The 27,628-nt window shown below is 33.1% G+C and overlaps 1 long non-coding RNA gene across 1 annotated transcript; it reads right to left on the minus strand.

Annotated features, from left to right (window-relative positions):
• LOC128200492 (uncharacterized) lies at positions 1–27,288 on the minus strand. Its single transcript, XR_008252738.1, has 4 exons — positions 26,460–27,288; positions 25,590–25,770; positions 5,255–5,366; positions 1–239 (listed from the first exon to the last, which is right to left on the minus strand). It is a non-coding gene; the product is annotated as an uncharacterized LOC128200492 (long non-coding RNA).
• Between the last annotated feature and the right edge of the window lie 340 nt (positions 27,289–27,628).

A 27,628-nucleotide genomic window follows, 5' to 3' on the forward strand; every position in this document is an offset into this window, starting at 1 on the left:
ACATACACATTATGTATATAGATATGTATGATATAAGACTTGAAGCTTATAAGGATGTTTCGTCTGATTGACAACCTTATATAATCCAGACTACTCAGTGATGAGCTAATTCAGAAAAGTTTACTTCCTAAAATTAATTCAACCGAGAATCGGACCAGTTCTTCATTTATGTAAAAACGTGTCCACCTCTACGCCACGGAGGTATGTGGACAAAATTTGGTGCATAGATGAACCATATCCTGGAACAATATAGAGGATACTTTATGGCCTAATATACGTGAGCAAAGCCGCGAATTCAGTTACTAAAATGTAATACTGAGGTAGTTGGCAAGTCGCCAGTAATGTATAGTATCAGATCACATACGTCTAGATGGAGTATCATATGCAAAACGTCTCAAAAATAGTTTAGCCCACTGTTAGTTGATAAGTATTTTTTATACGAAGCAAATCACGCCTTTTTGTTCTCTCGAGTAATTATTAGTTTCTAGTATTCTAATTGTTTTATGACTGACAGCGTACCTGATGACAAGTGATAACCATTGGCTATAGATATGGATAATATACACTGTGATGACCAGAAACTCCTAATGCATTGCTTTTCCTGAGCACAATGATATTTTGCCTCCGTTTTCTGTAATTTCACTGCCATATTTTACTCTTCAAACCCTACAGCCCTGCAAGAACAGATGATTCACGGCAGAAACACAAGTGGGATAGCGGTACTCAAGCAGACGATGTTCATATACTTTCTCCCTCTAGTGAGATTTATACAGACACTAAAGAATCAATTCACACAAGAATATAAAACTTGTGATTGTTTTCACGAAGGGTGACGCTTTAATGGCCCAAATAATCCTCATGAAATATAGATTTGGAAATAAGGAGTATAAGTAAATTTTTATACTGATCCATTAATATTATCTCGATGCAGAAATTCCAGTTAAAAAGTTATAAATGTGGTTAATTTATAAAGTAATTCATGTTTGTTGACGAGCATTTTTTAACGAAGCGAATTCTTAATATTTCGAGCATTGTTAAATAAACTATAAAAATATTTTTATGTCTCAATTTCCGAGTAAAATTTGTGTAGTTATGATACAATCTCATTACCACAAAAAAGTTGTGTGGATTTTCGCGAAGCGTTTATAGAGAGACACTCCTTCTATATATGATTGATCTATGTACAATATATACATAAAAATAATAATACATGTAGCTGATTTATAATATGACCTAAGCTTTGTTTTGACATTATTTTTCATAATGCCACAATTTATTGCCACGATGTAAATTGAAATATGAAATATAAATAGTTTATACTCCTTTTACTATAGGAGAAAGCTGCGAATGGTGCATTCACATGCAACACTCTTTATACAAGTGTAAAATATAATTATTTTTATTTATAACTGACTGTATCCTCCAGCTTTGTCAGCGGTCGTATCGTAATGTTAAATAAACTATAATTATTTTCAATAAATTAGCTATCTCATGCAAAAATATTTTTTATAATCCAACTGATAGTTGACCAACAAAAAAATTTTGTCTTTTTTATTTCATTCTTTATATTTAATGTATATAGACTTCGCGTGACTAGGATATAGTTAATAATAAGAATAAAAATACAGCCTATGTCTTTCTCCATCCTATATAGTACCTGTATACTAAAATTTAATAGTGATTGATTAAGTCGTTAAAGCGCTAAGAGGTAACAAACAAACTCACTTTCATATACAATATTATTAAGTACAAACGTACAGTATACTAACTTACTCGATATGGCTTACCAACACAATAGCTTACAAAGTTTCCAGTAAAATATTTCATTTCCAACTGATAGAAAATATTTTTACGAGCCTTAGTCGTACAACACAGTTTTTCGTATCTGAATTCATAAATTCATGACATAAAGTTGCGTCTGCCTCAGATATCCGTCTGTATTTTTGTTTAAACTATTGGTTTATCTTTTAAGAATCAGGAGCAGTATTTGTTCTTTATGCAAAGCGTTGTTGCTATTTTTTTATTTGAATAATTAAATAAATAAAATAAGGATATCTATATCCTTATTATTAGGATATATATCCCATTCCCGTTCGTGTTTCAACCGCGAAGCAGTTGTATTTGCATGGCTATGTTTCGGTTTGAAGGGTGGGATATGACTTGAATTTACTGGGTACAGAGGAATAACACCTGAGTCCTCAGGAATGGCAACGCATGGGGGGTATCATGGGCGAAACAGTATACTCTGTTATGTCCATGGTACTGCTCATGTCTATAAGTGACGGTTACCACTTTCCATCAGGTGGGCCGTCAGCTTGTTTGCCATCCTAAGTTGTATAAAAAAAATATAGACTTATTTTCATTTTGACAATGAACTTATACCGATCACGCGCACGATGTCGTAGGTAAAAGCTAGTTTTACAATAAATATAATGGAACAAAATACGAGTATTACAAATAAAATAATTCAGTTGATAAAAAGTTCTGTATCTCACAAGTTTACATCATCGTCATCATTACTTTGCCTTTTCCCAATTATTTGGAGTCTGTGTAGTTTTTCTTTTCTATAAATCTATTTTAACTATCATTTTTGAGCTCATTTCTCTTTTATGCATATTAACACAGTCCATCCAACTTTTCTTCGGTCATCCTCTTCCCATACGTATATACATTCACTTTCATACATAACACTTTCTTTCAAACATGACTTTTATTTCTGCATATTACCAAATACCAAAACACACTTACTTCATACATTTTTTTATGCAACTTAAAATGGCAAACAAGCTGTCGGCCCACCTGATAAAAAGTGATAACCATCGCCTATAGACATGAGCAATACCATGAACATAACAGTTTCGTCCATGAAACCCCATGCGTTGTCATTCCTGAGGACTCAGGTGTTATTCCTCTGTACTCTGTAAATTCACTGCTATATCCCACCCTTCAAATCGAAAGATAGCCATGCAAACACACTTGCTTCACGGTAGAAACACGAATGGAACAGAGGTGCGCAAGCTAACGACTTTTGTACAAAGTCTCCCACTGGTAACTTCGCAACTTCTCTATATTTTATAATCATTCATTAATTACGTCTTCTTACTAGTAATAAAATTGTAACTAAACGGTGTCTTTATCTACATAGAAGATATTTAAGAAAAAAATACTTAATTAATGAGTCTAATAAAAACAGTAAAATCTAAAACTATAATTTAATAATCTTTACCTGTATGTTTATTCTAGTGTCACACAGAAACCACTGAATCAAATTGGATGCAATTTCCACAATTATATTCCTATCGGTCTAAATTAAATACTGGTGTATGTTTTATTTTGATATATCTAGAAATGGTTACCTCAATAGAAAACCCACATATACGAAGTTACAAGCAAAACTAAAGCAGAGAAGTAGATATCTGTATTGGCAAACTGTACAATAACCATCTCTCCCTCTTGTTGGAGAAGCGTTCAAAGTTTTAACACTAAATTAATACATTTCTCAGTAGAAGCGAATTGCAAGTCCATCCTCACTCGGCACGAGTTGTAAGTATTGTTTCACATTTCATAGCATTATTACGGCTAGACAAAAGTGTGCAATATTAAAGCATGTTAAAACTAACTGTGTTGTACGGCTTTGCCCGCATGAACATGTGATTATTTTATGTATTATGTTAGGATATTGTATACCCATGTACTAAATTTTATTTAAATCCTTTCAGCCCTTTAAACATAATTGAGTAACAAATATACAAACATATTTCATAATGTTAAGGCATTCGACTTGTTAGACATTGTGTATTGTAAAAAATGAGGATTAATTTCTTAATTACTAGCAATATTATCCTTCCTTGTGATGGGGTGCGACCATAGTACCATCGTCACTTACATTCAAAAAACAGATAATCAATTAATCGACAGAAGCAGATATTAAAATGTTATGTGTGGCAGTGAAAAATGCTGACAATAATAATTGTGCGGTTGTAAACATTATACATACATAGAATAGCCTACCCATTTTTCCTGTGGGTATCGTAAGAGGTGACTAAAGGAATTTAATGGTTGAGACAGTGGCGTAACAATAGGGTGGCAGGGCTGGCAAAATGTCACGGGCCCCCTACCCAAAAAGGCCCAAGCTCCGGCTCAAGAGGCCGCGAGCTCAGAATTTTTTTTTTTTACCTTGTACCTGAGTATTTTATTTTACTTGAAAATAAATGATAGGGCCCCATCAAAAGAATTTGCCACAGGCCCCAAATGGTATAGCTACGCCATTGGGTTGAGAGGTGGGCAGCACTATCCCTCTTAAAATATCTCTGAAAGCCGAACTGTGGTTGCCAACCCGCCTGCTAAGCAACTACTAGCAAAACTCCCCTTGTGGGAAAGGCTTATGTTCAGTAGTGGACAGTTAACGGCTGAAACGATGAAACACTATACAAGCGTAAATGGATACTAAGTGAAGCTCATTCCATATGAAATGAATCCGTTTGAGTGCTCGACTGGGTAGAAACTGCATTTGGAATCGTAGAAGCGTTGAATCTGAGAACACTTAATGTAAGTAGGTACGCTTAAGAATATCCTGGGGACGGCTTGTCTGAAACCGGAACATATCAGATAACAGATTGAGAGATATCGTATCATTATAGCTAATGCTTAGCATTTTACAAGGTAAAAAGGTATTAGACGGAGACATAAAATATACTTACCAGTAGGTAAAAATTGAGTTAGAAGATTAACCTCTCACGTGTAGGATTTTAATACAATAAAAAACTAACAGATAAATATATATTTATGCTTACTAATATTTGTATTGTACAGATATAGAACTTGCAATCATTGGGACGTAAAGCAGTTGTGTTTGCATGGCTGTGTTTCGGTTTGAAGGGTGGGATATGGCAGTGAATTTACAGGGTACAGAGGGTACATAACACCTGAGTCCTCAGGAATGGTAACGCATGGGGGGTATCATGGACGAAACAGTATACTCTGTTATGTCCATGGTACTGCTCATGTCTATAGGCGACGGTTACCACTTTCCATCAGGTGCGCCGTCAGTTTGTTTGCAATTCTAAATTGTAAAAAAAAAAGAAAAACAAAACCATACACTTATAATAACTAAAAGAAAATACAATCAAAGGAATTTAGGAAGACTTCAGATATACATTTTTTCTCAGAAAATACACCCTTTGTTCCATAATCAGTAAAAATAACCACATAACGAAAACCAGGAATTGTGAGGTTGAACTTTTCAAGTATTTACATTCTTATATTGTTCCGACATCCTTTCCTAATTCCTTTATCCATTCGTATGAATATATTCCCATTAATTTATTAACAACTCCAATTAAAATTTTCGCGCCGACCGGCGACGTCTGTGTTTGAATGTAAAACAAAAAATATCATTATGGCGGTCGCTAGTACCTGAGCTTGTGTCGCTCATACTCTAAGTGAAAAAAAAGACTAGAAAATCTATGGAAATTCGCGTGCCTTTTACATGCTAATTGTGAATCTAACCAGTGTTGGTGTGTGGAAAAGGAGTCAAAGCCATAGGGTGCACTCAAGGTCTTCAACTACTCAGCAAGTTAACCCGGTCGGTGAATCCTACTTTCTCCTTTCTATATCCATCAATGCATGCTCCTCTGCTGGATTCTAAGGATTCTAAGGTAAATAAAATCCCATAGCTTTGCTCTGAAGTTTGTCGTCATAATCTACCATATATTGAGAATAAATTATTTATATACTTGCTTATAGATATTTCTCTAGATGAAAAAAATGTTAATTACATAATTATAATTAAAAACGTTTTTTTTTTAAATGTAACTCGAATATCTATATTCGAAACGAACTGTTCTGAATTTTACATTGATCGCATTAATTGTTGTTGAAATTTGCAACTTTATTGGATGGACGTAAATTCGATTATATCTTTTCGATATGAATAGCAATTAATATAAAAAAGATATACCTAAGTTTTAGCCAAAACAAAATCTTAGAAATAATGTAAACATAGTTTGACTAAAATAGGTGGTCATTAATCAAAATAGGACTTAATTTTATTAACGGCTTAATAATAAAATATATCGAATTAACTTTGAAACTATATTTTGATATGTAGGTAAGTATTATATTAACAAAATATGTACTTAGGTATTTCTAGTATCCATAGTATAAGCTCCGTTTAGTTTGGGAATAAAAATAAAAAAAGAAACCTGCATAACGGAAATAATCTTACATTTTTAAAGATTTTTGTCAATAAGTCGTATAAAAAGCACAATTTAAGAGCCATCCAGACAAAATGCAGTTGTGTATACAACGCCTGGCAGACTGCCATAGCAATGTGTTCCCTCTGTTATTTTAAGGCAAGTAAGTACATTTTTATGAAACGTTGTTCATAAGGGATTGTCGGTTTGGAAACTTATCAAGAATGTGATAAAATACTCAGATGTATAAACTTTATACTTTAATAATAAATAAAAATCAATAAATATAATCAGCAAATAACATATAATATTGAGTGAAATCAAAATAAAATGTTTCCTCTTAAAATAATTCCCTATCGTCAAATTTCCAAAAAGAAATGGGTATGGGTTAAAAATAATAACAATGTTGAGCTTACAATATTAACTATATCTATTGTCTTATGCCAATAGTGTAAGCTTTGCTTAGTTTTGGGACTAAATGACATTATGAATTCGTGTAGGGATTTTTACTTGACAACTAGACGTGCCATGTTTGTGCATCTAAATTTTTTTTGACGTTTTCCGCTTCATGTTTTTATTGTAAAATGATTTGTTTACACTTGATTTGATACACTGTATTTATATACGTTGTCTATTTTATAAGTGACTTAATGTGAAGACAAATAATAAGATAATAAAATTGTATTGGTAATACAGTACATACCTATCTTCACGCTTAAACAGATTGAAATTAGTTTTAATATAACGATGAACCATATCCTGGATTAATCCAAGATATTTATAGTCCATAAGACTGTTGATAAAGTAGAATTTAAAATTAGATGGCATAACTTTCTAAGGTACTGAAAAAAATGTGGAAATGTAATTAATACAGAAGGTATTGTAGGTACTAATACAGATAAATAAAACACGCATAGAGAAAAAATTGAAAGAAATTGGAAGTAGGCGATGTGGCGAAAATTTAAATCATATTGCGCAATAAAACGAGGCAATAAAATAGCTTTATTTGTCAGTCAAGCTTAAGGAAAACTGGCAATTTTTATATACGGTGCTAAGATTACGTAAAATGTTTTTTTTTTTAATTATACACAAAAATAAAATATAAATAATAGATGGCGTTACGATACTCATCTATAGTAATAATGTAATATATTAAATATATAGGTATTAATAAATAAAATAGTGACGATGATTATTTTACAAGTTAAAAAAGGTATTATATTAGACTTTCTATAATATTTTATTATAAATATGTTCAACAGCATAAAAAAAAAATTTTCATATCTATAATAGTGGGATAAAAAAGTTTGCACTCTTGAATTTCAGTCTGATATATTAAAAGATTCTCGCATTTAACTTTACAGAAAACTACTCTCTAATTAGAGGATAGCTCTTGAGACAAAGTTGAATCCCGCAGCCTTTGTGTACCGTAAATACGTGGAAGTTCTTCGGATGTTGTGAGTGTGCATGTGGTCACTCCTCTCCTTCCAAGTTCTAGATCTCACAGCTTTGTGCAACTCCGAACAGGTGATACCAATCTTAAGTTTTACGTGTGCTTACTTATACTAAATACGTATCTCTTTATTTGGTTTAGTATACAAAGTGGAATTGAAGTCGTTAGTAATACGTGACACTACACATGGTACAGAAATTTCGTGAATCAAAAATTCCAAAACGACAACATAATTTGAGATATTTATACTAAATTAAGAGCGTTATAAATTTAGCATACCAAAGTGTGGAACATCGCAAAAATCTGTTAATTGTCAAAAATAATTTAACAATTTTCAATGTTTCTAACTTATGTTAATAATGCAATAATATTCTTATAGCAGTCAATAAAACAATTTTGAACTGAAATATACATATTTAAAAAATTCTAAGCAAAATATGAAGTAGATGCTGTTGTTATGGTAGATTTATAAGCAAAAAAAAAATAAATAAGGCCCTATTAATAAACAATAACACTAGTTTTAAGGAATCATCATCATCATTCCAACCCTTAACTGTCCACTGCTGAACATAAGCCTCCCCCTTTTGGTTTTTGCCAGTAGTTGCCACGCTTAGTAGGCAGATTGGCAACCGCAGTTTGGCTTTGAAGATGTTTTACAGGGACGCTGCTGCCCATCACTCGTCTTCCTTGAGTGGCCTCTTATGACACTAACGGGAAAGTAAGAGGTGGCCTATTCTAAGTAGTTCGCCTAGTTTTAAAGAACTGTTAGTACTACGTTAAATAATATACTCGTACTGTACGACATGAACATCAAAATCAGTTTAGAATTTGCAGAGATATCGCTTAATATTCACTAATACATCGAAATAACAATATCCTCTTTTGATGTCGGTTGAAAATGTATAATACCTGAATAATGCATCCTCCAAACTTAAACCCGTCTTTGTCTGTAGTAAACACGTGAAGTTTCTTATAGTTTGCCCGGACCATGTGCGCGTGCATGCGGTCAGGTTCTTTGGGTCTCGGTTCCCACTAGTTTCGCCTGCTTTGTTAAAGTTTACCAACAAACAGTTGGACTTTATACAGGTGCTGCATTATAGATGAAGACCTTGAAATAGTAATTATAATTTGGGGGATTTGTTTGGTAACACTTAGTACCTCAAGTTTAATTAAGGAATTATTTGAATTATTAATTACTGCAAAAAAAGCAGCTTGAAAATTACTGTTTTTTTTTATTTTGTTAATAAAACAGTAAAACAATAATTACATGAATAATATATTTATAGAAGTAACAATATAAAACAAAAAATAAGATTTTTCCACTGTTAGAAAATTCCTGAAATATTAAAACTCCAAAGTTTTTTTTTTTAATATATATACCTACATTATAATAACTCTAATTAAAGTGACAATTATCCTCTATGCCATTAAAACATACAATAATATTTGATTATATGTAAATAATAAAATATCTACTTATTTCATTACATTATATTCTTTCCATATTACACGAAATAGAGTATATTTGATAAAAATTACAATTTGTTTTAAATGTAGGTATATATTTTTTTTATTTATTAGAATACAATTGTTCGAACGATTGCATATCATGCGAATAAATTATTATTTTTATTTATTTTAATCCACTAGTACAATATCAAATAATATTACTATTTAAATTAACCTAATATTTAAAAGAGAGATTATGTAACCATAGTATGAATATAAAAAGTCATTTATCCTGATATCCAGAGGATCCAGAACACTATTCTGTCATATGTCAATTAAGCATTTTTGATGGACACATCCAAAATAGTAAAGCATATTACAACGAACCGTGCTCAAAGGTTTAAATATAGACCGCTAAAACTGGTGTTATGGATAAATGGAAATAATATTTATTTAGTAAACTGCAAAAATATTATTTATAACTGAAATGTATAGTAGGAATAGGAAATATTTAAATGAATATAAAATTGAAATTTGATAAACGAAATAAATAATGTATTAATTTAAATTTATATAAATATGATTACTTAATAATCATAAATATGTGACTAAAAATTTTGACATATAATATACTACATATAAATGGTTCTAGAATAATAATTTTTTTACACGAGTATAATTGAATTATCAAATTAAATGTTTATATTATTTAAATGTGACGACTAAAACTGAACTGGACTGAACTGTGATTTCCCAAAATTCTTAGAAGAATTACATCTTTTATTAGAAGAAATAAATAATAATAAATAAAATTGTACCTGTAAAAATATATTACCTTTTTCTCATATAAAAAGACTTCAAAAAGTTGAGATATTCCTTGCCTCGTTTCGTCTGTATGTAACAAAATCTAAATTTATTGATACTAATTATTCAATTACAGCACTATTGTTCCTAGAGTTTATAATCATAATTACGTATCGTCATCGTAGCATTTGATATTGCTGAAACTAAACACAAACACTATGGAGCTGGGAATCGAAAACAGCCCGAGGTCAATGAAGCAGAAGCCTAACATTTCCGTTCTGTAACGTACCTCTTGTTTATAACAAATTTTACTACATTTTCATGTAAAAACAACTAGATTAATCTATGTATATTTTAGCTACTACATATTATTTATATATTTTTTTTTTTTTATAAAACTTAGAATGGCAAACAAGCTGACGGCCCACCTGATGGAAAGTGGTAACCGTCGCCTATAGACATGAGCAGTACCATGGACATAACAGAGTATACTGTTTCACCCATGATACCCCCCATGCGTTGCCATTCCTGAGGACTCAGGTGTTATTCCTCTGTACCCAGTAAATTCACGCCATATCCCACCCTTCAAACCGAAACACAGCCATGCAAACACAACTGCTTCACGGTTGAAACACGAATGGGACAGAGGTACCCAAGCAATCGACTTTTGTACAAAGTCTCCCTCTGGTAAATTATACTACTGGTACATTTCAACGACTGGCTGCATCATAGCTTACGGTCCGGAAACTAGTCAAGTATTACCAGAGGGAGACTTCGTACAAACGTCGATTGCTTGGGTACCTCTGTCCCACTTGTGTTTCTGCCGTAAAGCAGTTGTGTTTGCATGGTTGCGTTTCAGTTTGAAGTGTGGGATATGGCGTGAATTTACAGGGTACAGAGGAATAACACCTGAGTCCTCAGGAATGGCAACGCATGGGGGGTATCATGGGCGAAACAGTATACTCTGTTATGCTCATGTGTATAGGCGACGGTTACCACTTTCCATCAGGTGGGCCGTCAGCTTGTTTGTCATTCTAAGTTGTATAAAAAAAGAAGTATATATGCTGACTAAACCTATAAAAGTACTAAGTGTATAAATCACTAAAACCTTCTACAAACCTATTTCAACTATTACACTCTTTTGTCATTTCTTTAAAAAATAGGAATTTAGCACAAGAAACAAAGATAAAATAGTTCAATAGCTAAAGGTACATAAAAAGTTTGACGTTTTTATAAATAAGGGGGTTAATATTTAAGCTGTTGATATTGTAATGTATAACTAAATCCGATTTCTAGCAATGAAAAACGACATTCTACGTTAGTTCAGGCATGTGAATAAAATATCGGATGAAAGGTTGGTGAAACAGATATAAACCAGAAATGGAAGAACATGAGTATAACAAGAGAACTAGAAAGCTATGATGATCATGTATTATCTGAGAAAGGAGTTGAAGATTTCGGAAATCTGCGTGTTACAAACACTGAGGCGACTTATAGAACTAGTTACAGCAAGAGATATACATAAGTATAGAAGATTGATAATTAGTTCTCTCTGCTTATTCTACAATAGATTTGCCGTGAAAATAGAAGTAAAGAATTACTATCAAGTAAATGTTTTCGGAGTTTTTTGAAATAAAATACAAATATTTCCATGAGATCAAAGTTGAATAGTCCGTTTTTGATTATTTATGACTTGATCAAATTATTGTACTACAAATTGCAAATAGCACCTGCCAATCAAAATCCAACAACATTCTTTGTTAGTATCAATACAGTAAGAGTAGAGTAATACAATTTTTTTTTATACCACGAAGATGGCAAAAACGCACACAGCCCGTTTGACCGTCTAATATAGTATGGTAGCCTATGGACACTTGCAATACTAGATGTGATATATGTATGTGTATTGCTGACACTGAAGAAACTTTAATATAACCTTTTTGAAGAACCCTATACTGTAGTTTCTAGGATAAAGCTCGGCAGCCTGATTGATTCGTCAATCAATCAATTGCATGAATCAACAACTGTAAATATTTGGGCATAAACTACAAAATAATAATATGTTTTTTATACATAAACTTTCCTTTGATGTTGAATACACGTAGTATCTCGCATAAACAGTGGAAATATTCCATTTCACTGGGGAAAACCAATTTCCTTGTAAGTAGTGTCTTCACTAGTTTTCTCTTTCTTTGAATACGAAATAAAAATTTCGTGATAAAGAGTATAGACACCTATCTAATTTCTTTTGTATCTTTCGCATTTAATTGTATTTAAATTCAAATCATCTTTATTTATATAGACTTGTTTATAAGCACTTTAAAATCATATTTTTTATAAATCTACTGTTTGGGTTCGGAAATTTATTACCTGTTAAGAAGAGCCCGCAAGAAACTCAACAGTTATTCTACGTATATGTTATTCTTTTTGTAGTTTATTGAATAGATTAAATTGAAGAAAGTTCTTCTTTATTATAGCACTTTTTAAATAATCATTTGGAAATATTGAATTTGTCAGCCGTGACCACGACAGTACAGTCCACGTCAAAACATTGACTTTAAAATCAGGTATATAGGTACTGTATACTTGTAACCGTATTATGTCCCGATTGTGAATTAAAAATTGTGTGAACAACGCGAAAATTTACTTTATTAATTAACTGTATTGAAAATTGTTAAACTGTTTTAGAAAATTGGCAGGACAACTTTGTTTCTTTGTATGTTTCGGTATGAATAATGTAAAAAAGAATATCATAGTTTCATATGTTGAAAATATAAGATGTTCGTAGAGTAAGAGTACTGATATTGCTCTACGTATTGGACAATTCTCACATAAATCCGGCCGTCTATTCGGAATTGGCTCAGTTTGGCTCGCACATGTCACTAAGCGGATTCCGGTATTCTAGTTCGACCGGTGTGGTCGTACGTCCGTAGACGCTTTGTATGAAAATAGAAATGCTTTATGGTGACAATGTGGTTTAATCCTTGGTTTATCAACACCCTTTATTTGTAACTCTCTATAAGGTTTATTAGAGAAAGTCCTCAGGAAAAGATTTGTAACTTTTTCACCTCATTTCTTTCTCTATGTATCTGAGAATTCAATCGATCACTTTTTCCTTTTATTTTGATGTTTAAACTATTACCTTTGCATTCAGAGATTCAATTTGTTTATCCTATTCTAAAGTTCACTATCAAATGCTCTCAGTGACAGGAATTTTGAAATCTATTTAGCAGTGATATTCTTTACCTACACAGAATATAGAGTGAAACCCTAAAGAGATATTTTGTTTATGTGGGCTACAACTACACAGTTTGTGCTGTAAAATTTCCTCTACTTTTTGGCAAAATCTGTAAACATTTGTTAGAAGTAAGCTAGATAGCTCGGATCGGATAAATCAAACATACGCATTTGAATTCAGTCATATCGAACTGATAATTCAAATTTTTAATAAACTATTTAAACAAATGAAGTAATGGATATAATTACTTATATAGGATAAACTACTTTCTAATGATCGGATGAACTACTATCTGAGAAATGGAACTACAGTCTCCAGAACTATCATGTATGCAGGCGTCAAGTTATAACAATGGATGAAGCAAAAAAATTTTTGTAAAGGCAAACTTTGGAACTTCGACTCTCTATGCCTACTCCACATGGAACTTGGTACGAAGATAACATATAAGTACATACACAGAGAACAACATTTCAAAGCAAGAATTTAATGTATCTATTAAATAACATAGAACCCTAAAAATCCCAATTAGACATCGACACTGCAATTCACTAGACTAATTCCAAGCGCATTGATTAATTTATAACCCGTAATAACACTTAGTATCATCTAAAGACTATACATTTTCATTTAGCTAATAGTGAATCCTTAGAGATTTAATTTTGTAAATAAATGACGTTACCTTTTAATTTTTTTTATACCACTGAGGTGACAAACGAGCAGGCCTACCTGATGGTAAGTGGTTGCCGTAGCCTATGAACGCATGCAATATCAGGGGTATTACGTGCGCGTTGCCTATCCTAAAGAAACCTTTAACACACAGGACGCTAGCGTTAATATCCATGCTATCGGAGTAACAACCATCTACAACGATTTTTAAACGTCTGCCGGACAAAAAGCTGGCAATCCATTTACACAGGCTGTCGGGAAGTCCATACTAGGGTAATTCGATAGAAGACCCCGATGCCTGGCCCGGTCAAACGCCTTTGCAATATCAAGAGCGACAGCGAGCGCCTCACCTTGACTCTCAATAGCATCAGTTGATGCCCATCGGTGCGTAAGATATAACAAGAAGTCACCAGTTGAACGGCTATGACGAAAGACTTTTTAATTATAATTATGTCAATGAACAGATTTCGATAAAATATCTATGAGACCAATCTGTAAATTCCTTTCAGATAAAAAAGACTTTTCCAAATCGGTTTAGAACTGACGGAGTTATAAGGTAACAAAAAAATATGTATGTATTAATCCATGTAAGTAATCCATTACTATATTTATTATATTATTAATAGTATAATTTCAAACTTCCGTACAGTATGAAAAAACAAAAGTTGCATGTCCGATTTTCGGGACGTTTTTTGATACTCAACGTTTATTTGTTCTTTTAGTTTAAGAAAAAAATGGTATAAAACTATATACAGTTGCGATATCTAATTTATCTATATCTATGGTGTACCCTTGACTATCCTTGAGACAACAAATTTATAACACTAAAAATTAATTGTTTTTGTATTACCGAATTATTTCTAGACGAGACATCTGAGTACTATTGTACAGCTATTATACAATCTATAAAATCATCAATTTCAATAAAAGAATGCGATCATATCTTCAACTGACAAATTTTATTATTTTTCTTGTCATAAATGCATCTTTAGGCCTATTTCATACTGTCGACTGAATTTGGATATTAAAATCAGTAACGCTGTTCTCTAGAAAATAGACAGCGATGTTGTTGCTAACGTGTCCACGTACACGAGATAGCGAAGTTCTGCGACAGGTTCGTTTGTGTTAGCGCTTGCGTGTTTGTACTAGAAAACAACTAATGGCAATCCAGCATCGTTTTTACAAACAATAAACAAATCTATCAATAGACACATTAGCGCTATCTAGTGTACACCTTACTGAAATAGTAATGTCCGGCTTATTGTTCTTTCTGATGCATGTATAAACAAAGACGGACTATCAACTTAAAAGGTCTATGTGCCAATATATTTGAAAAAGATTTGATGGCACTGTTTACTATAATAAGTAGTATAAAGATCCAGAGGGAGACTTTGTACAAAAGTCGATTGCTTGGGTACCTCGTAATCTACCCCATTCTTTCATTGTTTCTACCGTGAAGCAGTTGTGTTTGCATGGCTGTGTTTCGGTTTGAAGGGTGGGATATGGCGTGAATTTACAGGGTACAGAGGAATAACATCTGAGTCCTCCGGAATGGCAACGCATGGGGGGTATCATGGACGAAACAGTATACTTTGTTATGTCCATGGTGTTGCTCATGTCTATAGACGACGGTTACAACTTTCAATCAGATGGCCCATCAGATTGTTTGTCATTCTAAGTTGTGTAAAAAACGATCTTTTTTACATTTAATTAACACCAGGGGCATTGCAAATGTGCTGCCGGCCAAATATTAAATAAAACATAATACTATATAATGTAAACGATATGGATAGGGTGAATCTTAAACATAACATTTGGGATGCGAATAATCTTCGTAGATAGTTTACAATAACGAGAATATGTGGTCACTTCACAAATTGACATTTTATTTTAAGCACCGGTTATAAATCGACCATTCACGATCCGCGCACCAATAGTAATATTTCTTCGTTTACAAGCAATTTGGAAGAGTTCCCGCAAATTGGTTTTTCTGAATGACTCATTCAATGTTTTTTTTTTCTTCTAAGAACATTTACTATTATGTTTAAATATAAAAGCGATTTGCTTGTAAATTATGGTTCTGTCCTTAACTAATTTTACACACAATACATTGAATGTTGCTAGTAATAACCATTAGAGATTACGTTAAAAAAATAGCGGGCTGTTGTAAACAAGATTAAGTAGATATATATATATATATATATATATATATTATAGTGATATGTTTTTTTTATGTCAACTTTTCGTGACTTCATTCGTGTGACCGGGATAAATAGTAGATTGTCTTTTTCAATCTCCTATAGTACGTGTATACTAAATGTGTTTGTTAAACAATTACACCACCAAAATTATTACAAAGTAATATAGAGAACTAGCAAAAGTCCAATTGCATTTAATAACATAAAAATCTAACAAGAGGACATAAGAAGAGGAGCGACCCACTTTTAAATCATATAAAAAACCATTATTTTACCTTTTAGAGACTTTGTACAAAAAATATTTTTATGTTTAACTTTCCTCCAGCCGTGTTCCTATCGTGAAGCAGATTGTACTTGCATGGCTCTGTTTCAATTTGAAAATGGGTTATGGGAATGATAGTACCAATAAGTTGGTGCAGAAACATAACACCTTCATATCAGCCATTAGCTGTCCACTGCTGAACATAGGCCTTATAGAGATAAGGAGAATTTTGCTAGTTGTTGGCAAGCGGGTTGGCAACTGCAGGCACAGATAATATAATACTATACTAGTAGCCGCAAGTAGGCTTTGGTGATATTTTAAGAAGGATGCTACAGTCCCTCTTCGACCATTAAGTTTCCTTAGTCACCTCTTAAGACACATAGGTAAGAAAGAGGTAGTTTATTCTATACCGGAACTATAGAGCACAGAATATACTATAATGCCCACGGTGCTATTCTACAGGTATTTATAGGCAACGTAAGCAACGTAACCACTATATACTTACATATTTATAAATTATCATAAGAAATGAAAATTGCTTGCATCACAATTGAGGTCGTAGCCCCATCTAGTGAGAGGGTTGTCTTACAGTGTGTTCTTGTATAGGATCACCACTCAGTCGAATCTTTTCTTCCAGCCAGTTGGCTGTACTTTAAGCTTGGTCCAATTTAACCCCTCTAAGACACAAGCTTGCGCGTTCACCGCTAAGAAAACCCCATTTGCTGTGGCCCCACAGTTCCAAGGCACATCTCTTAACATCTCTAAAAGCATTGAGATCCTTGGTGTCGACATCTCTAGTGACGTACAGTTCCGTGGCCACCTCGAAGATAAGGTGAAGCTGGCATCAAAAAAACTCGGTGTGCTTAATAGAGCGAAGCATTACTTCACACCGGATCAGCGATTAATGCTTTACAAATCGCAAATCCGGCGCCATATGGAGTATTGCTGTCACTTATGGGCGGGAGCACCTAGATACCAGCTTGAACCCTTCGACTCAGTGCAACGACGAGCTATGAGAATTGTTAATGATCCCAGGCTTGCAAGCGGTATCGAACCCTTAAGTCTTAGGAGAGATTTTGCCTCACTCTGCGTGTTCTACCGCTTATACAACGGATTGTGCTCAAAGGAATTATTCAATATGATGCCTACGGCCACTTTCTATCATCGTACGGCTCGCCATCGACGGGGAGTTCACCCTCATACCTTACAGCCTAAATGGTCGCGTACAACGCGGTTTCAGAGATGCTTTCCCCCACGAACATTCAGGTTATGGAATGAGCTCCCTGCCGAGGTTTTCCCAAGAGACTACAGCATGGGATTCTTCAAAAGGGGATAAAGAGGTTTCTTCAGGGTCGGCAACGCGCGTGTAATACCTCTGGTATTGCAGGCGTTCATAGGTTACGGTAACCGCTTACCATCAGGTGGGCCGTATGCTTGTTTGCCACCTCAGTGGTATAAAAAAAAACATTAAGCTATATATAATATTAATAAGCATTATTTAGGTCAGGAGTGTCCTCCTCTAATGATTTGTTTAGTTCTAGAGTATACAATCCCGGGTTCTCGTTACACTGCAGTTTCTGATAGGTATACCCTGCAAGTATACCTTAATAGGTATACCCTCCAAGTGCAGTGACCCCCTTTTTCTTGTCGCCATAAATACTTCATTCGTTTAAATAAATATATGTAATATAATAAATGGTTAATAATGGTTAAACTGTCTTTACGCAATCGTTATGACCCTCTTGTTTTTCTTTAATTTTTCCTCCATATTACAGGTGACAGATACCAACAAATGTATTTGTGAAGAAATTTGACGTTAGGAAGGCAATGATTGTAAAATCAAAAGCCAAAACCTTGTGTAATGTAAATAAAATCATGTTACGCCAAATTCATAATTGGAATAAGAATAGGACGACGATTATAATATTTTACATAATCCATGACTTGTAATAGTTTTATATTTCATGTTTCTTTTTTTTTAAGAGACGCTTTGATCTTCATAACTTTTGCGTAACTGAGTAATACTTTTTACCACCCAACGAGATACAGACGTGGAAAGACCTATAATTTTACTTGGATAGTTAAAATGTGTGGGTGGGTGGATTTATATCAATTGGATCATAGCCCAAATAAAAGTGTATCACCAAGCTACAAGCATACCTAAGACTAAATAGACTGAATAGAAGTGACAATCGTACAGTTTCTTTTATGAATGCCGAAAATACCGTTAAAACTAACCCTTTTCCATTCATATACCACAAAATTTGAGAGGGTTGTCGCAATTTTGTTCAAATTTTATCAAGCGATGAATGAGATGCACGCCCTCACTGCGGTATCTGTTAGTTATGAACTCTGATTTTATAGGAAACTAGTTGGACATGAGACGTCAGATTGGTCAGATTGCCTACGAATTTATTATTGCTGTATTCACAGAAGTATCCATTCTACGTTGATATTTATTCTTACTCTTCTAATACTCGTATATCTGTTTCGAAATATATTTGATCGTGAATTCAAGACGTCATAAATATCGGAGACTTTTCCTTTCATTAGTTATTTTTAAATGAACTACCTACCTACTATTTTTTTTTATTTTCTTTATTTATTAATCCGATAGTAGCTCTATGTAAATATTAACTCAAATTAAAGTGTATGTAAGTGATAATTATAAAAATTGTTGTTATTCATATAAGTATAGATTCCTAAATTACGAACACACTTTTTTTTAGAACCAATTAAGTTTACTTTATCTATCATATTTCAAATTACTGGCACAAAAAGACATTATTCAATAAATATCTTTGTAAATTTTGAATCAATTTCAATAAATGTTTTTGAAAAAGAAGTTTTACTTACATGTTAATTCTATAAGACCGAAGTAAAGGAAAATTTTGTCTGTTGGGAAGCAAAATTTACTGAACATTTGTTTTTGCATTCTAAATTCAAATATTATTTAAATCTAATGTATTTATGAAACATCCCGATATCGTATTCGTTCATTAGTAAATTTTATTCGTTTTAAAATAAAAAAAAATACTATTAAATAATTGTGACTTAGTCATATTAGTACTTTTTTACAAAACAAAATTTTAAGTTAAAGTTTAGCGCTAAGAATGTGATAATATAATCATGTGATAAGAGTTGTTATAATATCTCTGAATTTTTTTAATATATTACTTGGAAACATCAAAGCAAAATATGAGTAAAACATAAATTTTTAAAAGATTTATGTCGACCTTGCTCCGAGATTAATATTTTAATGCACTACAGAGTCACTTATAATATTGTCATCCGGACAAGAATAGTCTAGTTTTCATTGATTTTATAAGTTGAGGTAAACAGTTTTTCAGTTTTTTTTTTTGGCATTAGGGTGGCAAATAAGCATACGGCTCAACTGATGGTAAGCGAATAATATTTTATTCATGAATAAAAGTAACTTCATTATATGATCAGTTAAGACCATCAACATTCGTCTAGGCGAGACACATTGACAGGTATTTTATTCTATTAATGTAATAAATGCGAATGTTGAATAACAGTGGATGGATGTTCACCAGAGGGAGACTTTATACAAAAGTCGATTGCTTGTATACCTCTGTCTCATTCGTATTTCACCCGTGAAGTAGCTGTGTTTGCTTGGCTGTGTTTCGGTTTGAAGGGTGGGATATGGCGTGAATTTACTGGGTACAGAAGAATAACATCAGAGTCCTCAGGAATGGCAACGCATGGGGAGTATCATGGTCGAAACAGTATTCTCTGTTATGTCCATGGTACTGCTCGTGTTTATAGGCGACAGTTACCACTTTCTATCAGGTGGACCGTCAGCTTGTTTGCCATTCTAAGTTGTATAAAAAAAAGTTTGTTATTTTTTCACGCAAAAACTACTAAACGGATTTAAATGAAATTTAGTACACGGATAGGTTTTATCACATATCTAATTTAGCACATAGGACACATTTAATATGTGGACACATTTTATATACCGATTTACGCAGGCCATTATCTATCCATTGCTACACATAGGCCTTTCCCTATTGAAGTGTTTTACCAGTAGTTGCCACTCTTGACAGACGTGTTGGCAACCGCAGTTACATTTGGTGATTGGTGATATTTTAAGAAGGGCGCTGCTGCCTATTCCTTGTCTATTAAATTCCTTTAGTCGCCACTTACGACTAGGAAAAGAAATAGGTGGCATATTTTTATTTTCTTCATTATATTATTATATATATTACAATTACAACAACAGTATTAGTATTTTAAATTAACATTAAATAAGCCTCTCTCTACACGATAATTACTCTTTTTATCCGAGATACAAATAATAAATATGCCTACGACTATATTCTCTGATTGAGTACTCAAAAACATTACATATTTATAATATTTAATTTCCAATTTTTTATTTTATTTCCAATAAAAGTCGATGCAGTCGAAGTCACAGAAACGAGTTAGTTCAATGTAATTATTTTTCTGTAACACGGCGAATAAAAGTTTAATCGTTCACACTAAACGCTCGCGGCGGGCAACTCCATTGCACTGGAAGTGATAAAACATTAATGGCCCCCGCTATTAGCATCACGCAAAAAAATGATATACGGCTCCCGATCCCGCCACTGAAGCTGTTTAAAGGTCGCTGCATATAATATGATAGTATCGAACCTGTGACGATGAGACATGCCATCATTATACTGTATATACCTTGTGAGAAAGGTTACACCTATTTTTTTACATAATGATATGAAACCAAACATTACCTTTTTTCAAAAAGTTATTGAAACTGACAGGTCATTTTTTGGACTTAAATTATACTAGATACCTTTTTAAGTTTTTTTTTTTTAATATGCGAGGCAAGGGCGCCTACTCCGTGACGACAAACATCATAGCATAACTATAATAATCCTTATCTCATTATTTGTTACTTAGATCGCGCTTACTTATCCAGCAATCAGTGTACGTCATTCAGCTGAAAAAATGATGATACACTTAATTATTAAAACAGCATGAGCTCTTGTGAGATTTTTTTAGAAGCTAGTACCCCTGATGTAAGAATGAAATGGTAATCTCGCCTATGCTATCGGTATACGCTGGCGGGGCACCAGTAAGAGATGATAGATGAGAATTAAAGTAGGTTAATTAGCCCATCGTAATGAATTCCACATGAATTCACCATAATGGTTTCCAGAGGGAACTGCGTGGAGGTCGACCTGATAGCGTATAAAAAAATATACCCTATCAGGTCTATTGCTAGCAAGCAATGGGGCTGTTAGACTCCATTACTAACAATCCCTTTCCCCCGCACTTTGTTAAATGTAAGAATGTATTTCCAGATCTTTAGTGCTTAAAACGGCTTTATTGCCTTGCTCTAAAAATTTAGAACTTGGCAATTAAGCTGACAACCCATTTGATGAAAAGTGTTAACCGTTAACTATAGACAAGAACTGAAGTATAAACTTCATAAAACTATGATGTCCATGGTTTCCTTATGGATTGCTATTCCTGTGAAATGTTACGATTCCGTACAAAACCATATGCTGTAATTTCTCAAGATAGCTATGCAAAGCGCAGCTGCTTCACAGCATCACATATATACATCGCATATTTTACTGAAGTAGGTGTTATCTTGGGGAAGTTCATATCACTATTTATTTCATTCGAAATATTTTATTTATTTATTTATTATTATAGAGTTGGCAGTTACACACATACATTTGTAACGAATTATTTTATTTATTTATTATAGAGTTGGCACTAAGTGTGCAGTATGTGTGTGACTGCCAACTATTAAAGATTGACTACTACTACTACTACCAGAAGTGTCACAATCTGCTATTCGGTATAAAAGGTACTAGCTAGTACAATGTAGTCGAAAACAACACATATAAAGTGGGATATATTATTCACACAAACTATACGAATAAGCATTGTTTCATTACATTTCTATGGCCACCTTCCGGCTCCATTATCAGACTAGCTCAATGACTATTTCACACTTATCCGACTTACGTATGCAAAATTTCTGTTCATTCGTAAACCGGTAAGTGGGTCGAATTTCACTTTGTTTTGATTACACACACCTAGACAGGTGAAGCTGTATAAGCTCTTTATTGTTACCATTGTGTAAATTATAATAAAGTTACAAATAGGTATGAAAGTTTATAATGTTTCGGTTGTTTGGACGTTTGCTAGTTGATCGTGCTTAAGTGGCAGAACATCACACAGCACAGATCAAATTAATTAACATAGTATCTGCAAAAATACTTACGGGTAATGCTGCGGATCATATTTGTAGCTATGTGCGTATTTAAAAATTTTAACAGACTGTATATATTAAATTTAGTATATATATATATATTGTATAATCGTACTGAAATAGGACAGAAATTACTTCACATTTAACGTAACTTCAGAATGTTACCCCCTATCAGGTTTACGTGGTTACCCTGAAGGCCATCGTGGTTAAATTTTAAAGAATTCACCACGATAAACTAAGTGACCTGTCTCAGGGAACTCATTAGTAATAGTGGATTTTAACAGCCCATTTGCTGGGAGTGTACCCTGACAGGTCGACTTTCACGCGGTTCCACCTGGTTATCTTTTGAAATTTGTCATTATGAACTAAATGACTTGCTGTCATCCTTATTTATTATCTCTGATACCCCACCAACGTATACTGATAACACAGGCGAAATTACCATTTCACTATCACCAATACAAAAAAAAAACTCATTTTCATCATTTCATCATTTACTAGTGTCCTGCTAGCATTTAACTTAACATATACGCGTGTACACTGTTTTTTTTTATATACCACTAGGGTGACAAATAAGCATACGATCCACCTGATGATAAGCGGTTACCACAGTCTATGAACGCATGCAATACCAGGGGCATTACGCGCGCGTTACTGACACTGAAGAAACCTCTTTATTCCTATTTTAGTGAACCCCTTTTCATGATGCTGTTGTCTCTTGGAAAAATCAAGTTATTCTGTTTTCATTTAAAAATTCTTGAAATAAATCATTCCCATTAAGGACCAAAGCGGCACGATTAAACGGTAAGTTGATTAAAGCACATAGAATAAAATTGCAACTTCCATTCATAGATTCCAACTACCATATAAGTGCATAAGTCTGCCAATATTAAAACACGTTTTTTCATAAATCATAGTTTATTAGCAAGTATACGAGTATTACTTGGCATAGACAGTGTTATTTATCGACTGTGCCCTTTTTTTGTAATGGCGCCGAATACATCAAGAAATCTGACGCAAAGTAAACATATCTTGACGATCTAATTAATGTAGCTATATCATTTGGTTCTCATTCAGATTATTTCTGATTTCGAGTTGAAAAAAGTTTAGTGCGTTTCACATTTTTTTTTTATTGGCAATGTTCCACGACTACGTTGCCAATGCTAAATTATTTTTTGATAATTTTGCAATTACTTTCGACCGGCCCCATACGGTGCGGTGCTTCTTTGAGGTAAAAGAAAATATTATTTCAAGACAAAATCCGTTTTTAGACAAACGTTTGTGTTCCAATTCAAATATTTCAATCATATGTGTAGTCGTTTGTATTTTTGTTATATTTTGTTAGGAGAGGCACTGGCTGAAAACCAGCGTTGTACAGCTGTACACTGTGCAATGCGATACTTACAGCATCAGCTGAGCTAGTTCCTTTTACCTAATATGAGACACTTCTTATATATAGTTGTATTTTTTGTTATAACTAATTGTTTTTCTGGCAATAAATATTTTCTATTCTATGCATCAACAAAATATTTGTCGTAAATAAATTAGGCCTAGGCCTATAGGCCTATCATCATCATCAATATTTCAGCCATTATTCTTCCACTGCTGGGCATAAGCTTTCCCCATAGACTGTCATAAAGAACGGTCCTGAGCCACCTGTATCCACCGACTCCCTGCAGTGACTATATGCCTATATAGGACCGTATATCCTTTTTGGTAATTTTCGAAAACTTTTGTGTACACATATATAAGTTAAACCAAGTTAAACTCGCCTGTTGTACATCTTCATTTAATATAGTAAACGTAGTTGTTTTAGTTATACACTTCAGACGTTGTGAATTTAATATATACAGCTTGTTTTTATCCCACACCGCGTGACCGGGGCATATTGTTTGAAAGAGAAAAAAGTAGCTTTAATATAATATAAAAAAGAAATGAGAAACTGATAACGACTCCATGAAAGTCTCAAGATCAGACAAGCGAGGCGTTTGACCTATTTAAATATTAGAGCAAGTTCAATGTTAGATACAACGAATTCGTGCCTAAACGTATTGTAAATTTATTCCACTGCAATGAAAGATCGTTAATTTGACGACATTGAGATAAATCTACAGTTTGTTTCAATGGTGACATACTCATAATATATTCTTACTCATATCTTGATCTTAATACATAAAAATCCCGTGTCACGATATTCGTTCACGATAATCTCCTAAACCGCTCAGTCGAATTTAATGAAATTTTGTATTTGCTCCCACTCGAGTAATAGGATAGTTTTTATCCCAGTAAATGCCCTATAGGGAATAAAACAAAATTTTCCGGGTCAGCTTATATTAGAAATATAAAAAGTGAGTATAGGTACGTTCGTTGCCTCGACTGCTCAACCAATCAATTAATAAAATTTGGTTTATAAATAGTATTTGTGATGCAGAGGTACATAGGCGATTATTTATCCCGGTTGATCAATATATTTCATTTAAGCGAGTAAAGTCGCAGGAAAAGACTATCACATCAAGACGATATGACTTATTTTACTAATCTTATCTTAATAATATAAAATATATATATATATATATATATATATATATATATATATATATATATATATATATATATATATATATATATGTATGTATATATACATATATAAAAAGACAATGTCTGGACATGGAAAGAAATTTAAGAGCAATTCATAAGAAAAATATGAGGTTATATGTCTTAATAACAGCAATAGAAGCTAGAAAAATATTTTTTTACAAATTTTATTCGTCGATCTGTGTATTCGTTCCAGTATCACGCAATATTATTGCACCAAATTGAAAGCAGGTTTTTCATTATTGTATTTTTGAAGATCTATCTTAAAAACTCCATCTAGAAGTGGTTATAATTCAATACATTTACTATTTCTAAAATCCATTCATATGAAGTAGTGGACAAAATAGTTTATTTTAAAATAAGAATAGGTGTAATTAAAATTAAAAATGTTAAGTTTAATATTATCGTTTTAAATTTTAAATGTTTACTTATAATTATTCTGTTTTATAGTGGCAAGTTAATTTATTTCTTTCTTCCTACCTCTATCCCTTCTTGATTAAATTGCGAGACTCACGACGGCCATAGTTTTCTCCTGAGACCGTACGAGCTTCATCGCTCATTGTGTAAATGTGATATGCCGCTGTAGATCTTCGGCTTATATTTCAGAGAGGTCCCTGAAGAAATAATCATCCTCAATGGTTAGGTCCATAAATTCAGTGTACTAAAAATAAAATAATAAATAAAAAGGTATGCTCGCTACTACAATCCCTGAGGAGGTAGTCAGAGGCATTTGTCAACTGTTACCACTGTGGTGAACGTAAAATTCGATATGCCTTCATCTTGCAGAGCATATTAAAATTAAACATTATAATGAGTACTTCTACTACTATAATTAAATAGAAAAGAATAGAATAGAAGAGAAATAATATTTATTCAAATAGACATGGTTACAAGCTTCTTTAGAGTGTAAATTTTTTATGATTGTATTACTGGATCAGTATCTGATCTGGGATTGTTATCTGCTGAGAAGAACCCGCAAGAAACTCAACAGTTTCAATTTATTATATAAGAGATAATTTTACATTTGTATGGACACTTTGACTAAAATTAGCATTGAGTTCTATTTATATGTATTATTAAATGGAAAATAAACAAGCAAACATGAGCAGACCAGTCTTCACACAGGCAGCACTCGTTCACGAGTATAACAGTAAGACATTATCACATCACAATCATTATTGCGCTCAATAATTTTAAGGAACTCAATGATCCGATCCATCCCGCCGCCACCAGTCAGAACCTTATCGTGAGCATTCGAATTGATTTTGTTTGTTAATAGAAAATCCTGCTGAAGGGTTAATTAACCCTTCAGTAAAAGAAAAAAAAACAACAAACTTTAAATTTACTCACATTTTTTTATATATATTTAAAGGCAGAGATCACATCTAAGACAAGATCATCACTTTATTTTTAGCAATAAAGCCTCCGAACTCATCCCAGCAAAATGAACATCAGCTATCAAGTTCCAACGACGTGATTTTGGAGTTCTTATGAACCCCACGATGCGTGTAAACGCCATTGCAATTTGTCTGTCTTCATCGTTACCTTTGTTACGGCTCATAAAACCTGTTTAACTCTTGCACAAGAGCCTTGTAATTTACATAGAATCGTATGTATCACTTCGAGTATAGAGAATATGATTATTTTTGTACGTGTAAATTTTAAAAGTAGTTTTTGCTTTTCTAAAGAAATAGACCTCTTTCGATTTGGTGCAGTAGTCTTTGTGTCATGTCGAAACGTACATAAAGTGTACATACATAATATATACAAAATTCTTAAAAATATATATATATCTAGAATCATCATATCTGTCGTCTGTCCACTGTTGAATATAGGCTTCCCCCTTGGCGGGTTTTGCTAGTAGTTGCCAAACCTAGCAGGCAGATTGGCAATTGTAGTTAGACTTGGGTCATATTTTAAGAAGGACATTGCTACCCGTCCCTCGACTAATACATTTTCTTAGTCACCTCATACCCACAGAAATGGAAGGGCTGGCTCATTCTACGCTGGGCCCATACAGCAAATTTATAGAATATATTGATCTTATTAAGGATGAATAAATTCTAAAAATTAACATGCAATTTCCTAGATTCAATTTAATTATTAAGACCTATTCTTCTACCATAATCAGTATGTTTGTTTGTTACTTTTTGACTGCATAGCACCACATGATGTTTAATACATCGTACTCATAACATCATAGTTCTAAAAACGACTAGGCGTGATACCGTGGTTGCAGCATCTGTCCTCTGATATCCATCCGTTCATATCTATAGACGACGGTTACCACTTTCATTCAAGTGAGCCGTATGCTTGTTTTTCAAGTGTGGTTTCATAAAAACTTTTTGAGGTTTCGTAAAAAAAAGTTAAATCATAGCTATATGTATCCAAGTTTCTAAGTTCTTTAGTTACTTTAGAAATATGCTACAAAGTAGCGTTATTTGACTGAGCTGTTCTGTGAGGCGCTAGGTCAGCTAGATAGTTCACTAGTTCTTTACGAGTTTATATAAGTTGTAAAT

Source organism: Galleria mellonella, unplaced genomic scaffold (assembly GCF_026898425.1).
Source record: "Galleria mellonella isolate WM207_F2 unplaced genomic scaffold, CSIRO_AGI_GalMel_v1 utg19, whole genome shotgun sequence".
NCBI lineage: Eukaryota > Metazoa > Arthropoda > Insecta > Lepidoptera > Pyralidae > Galleria > Galleria mellonella.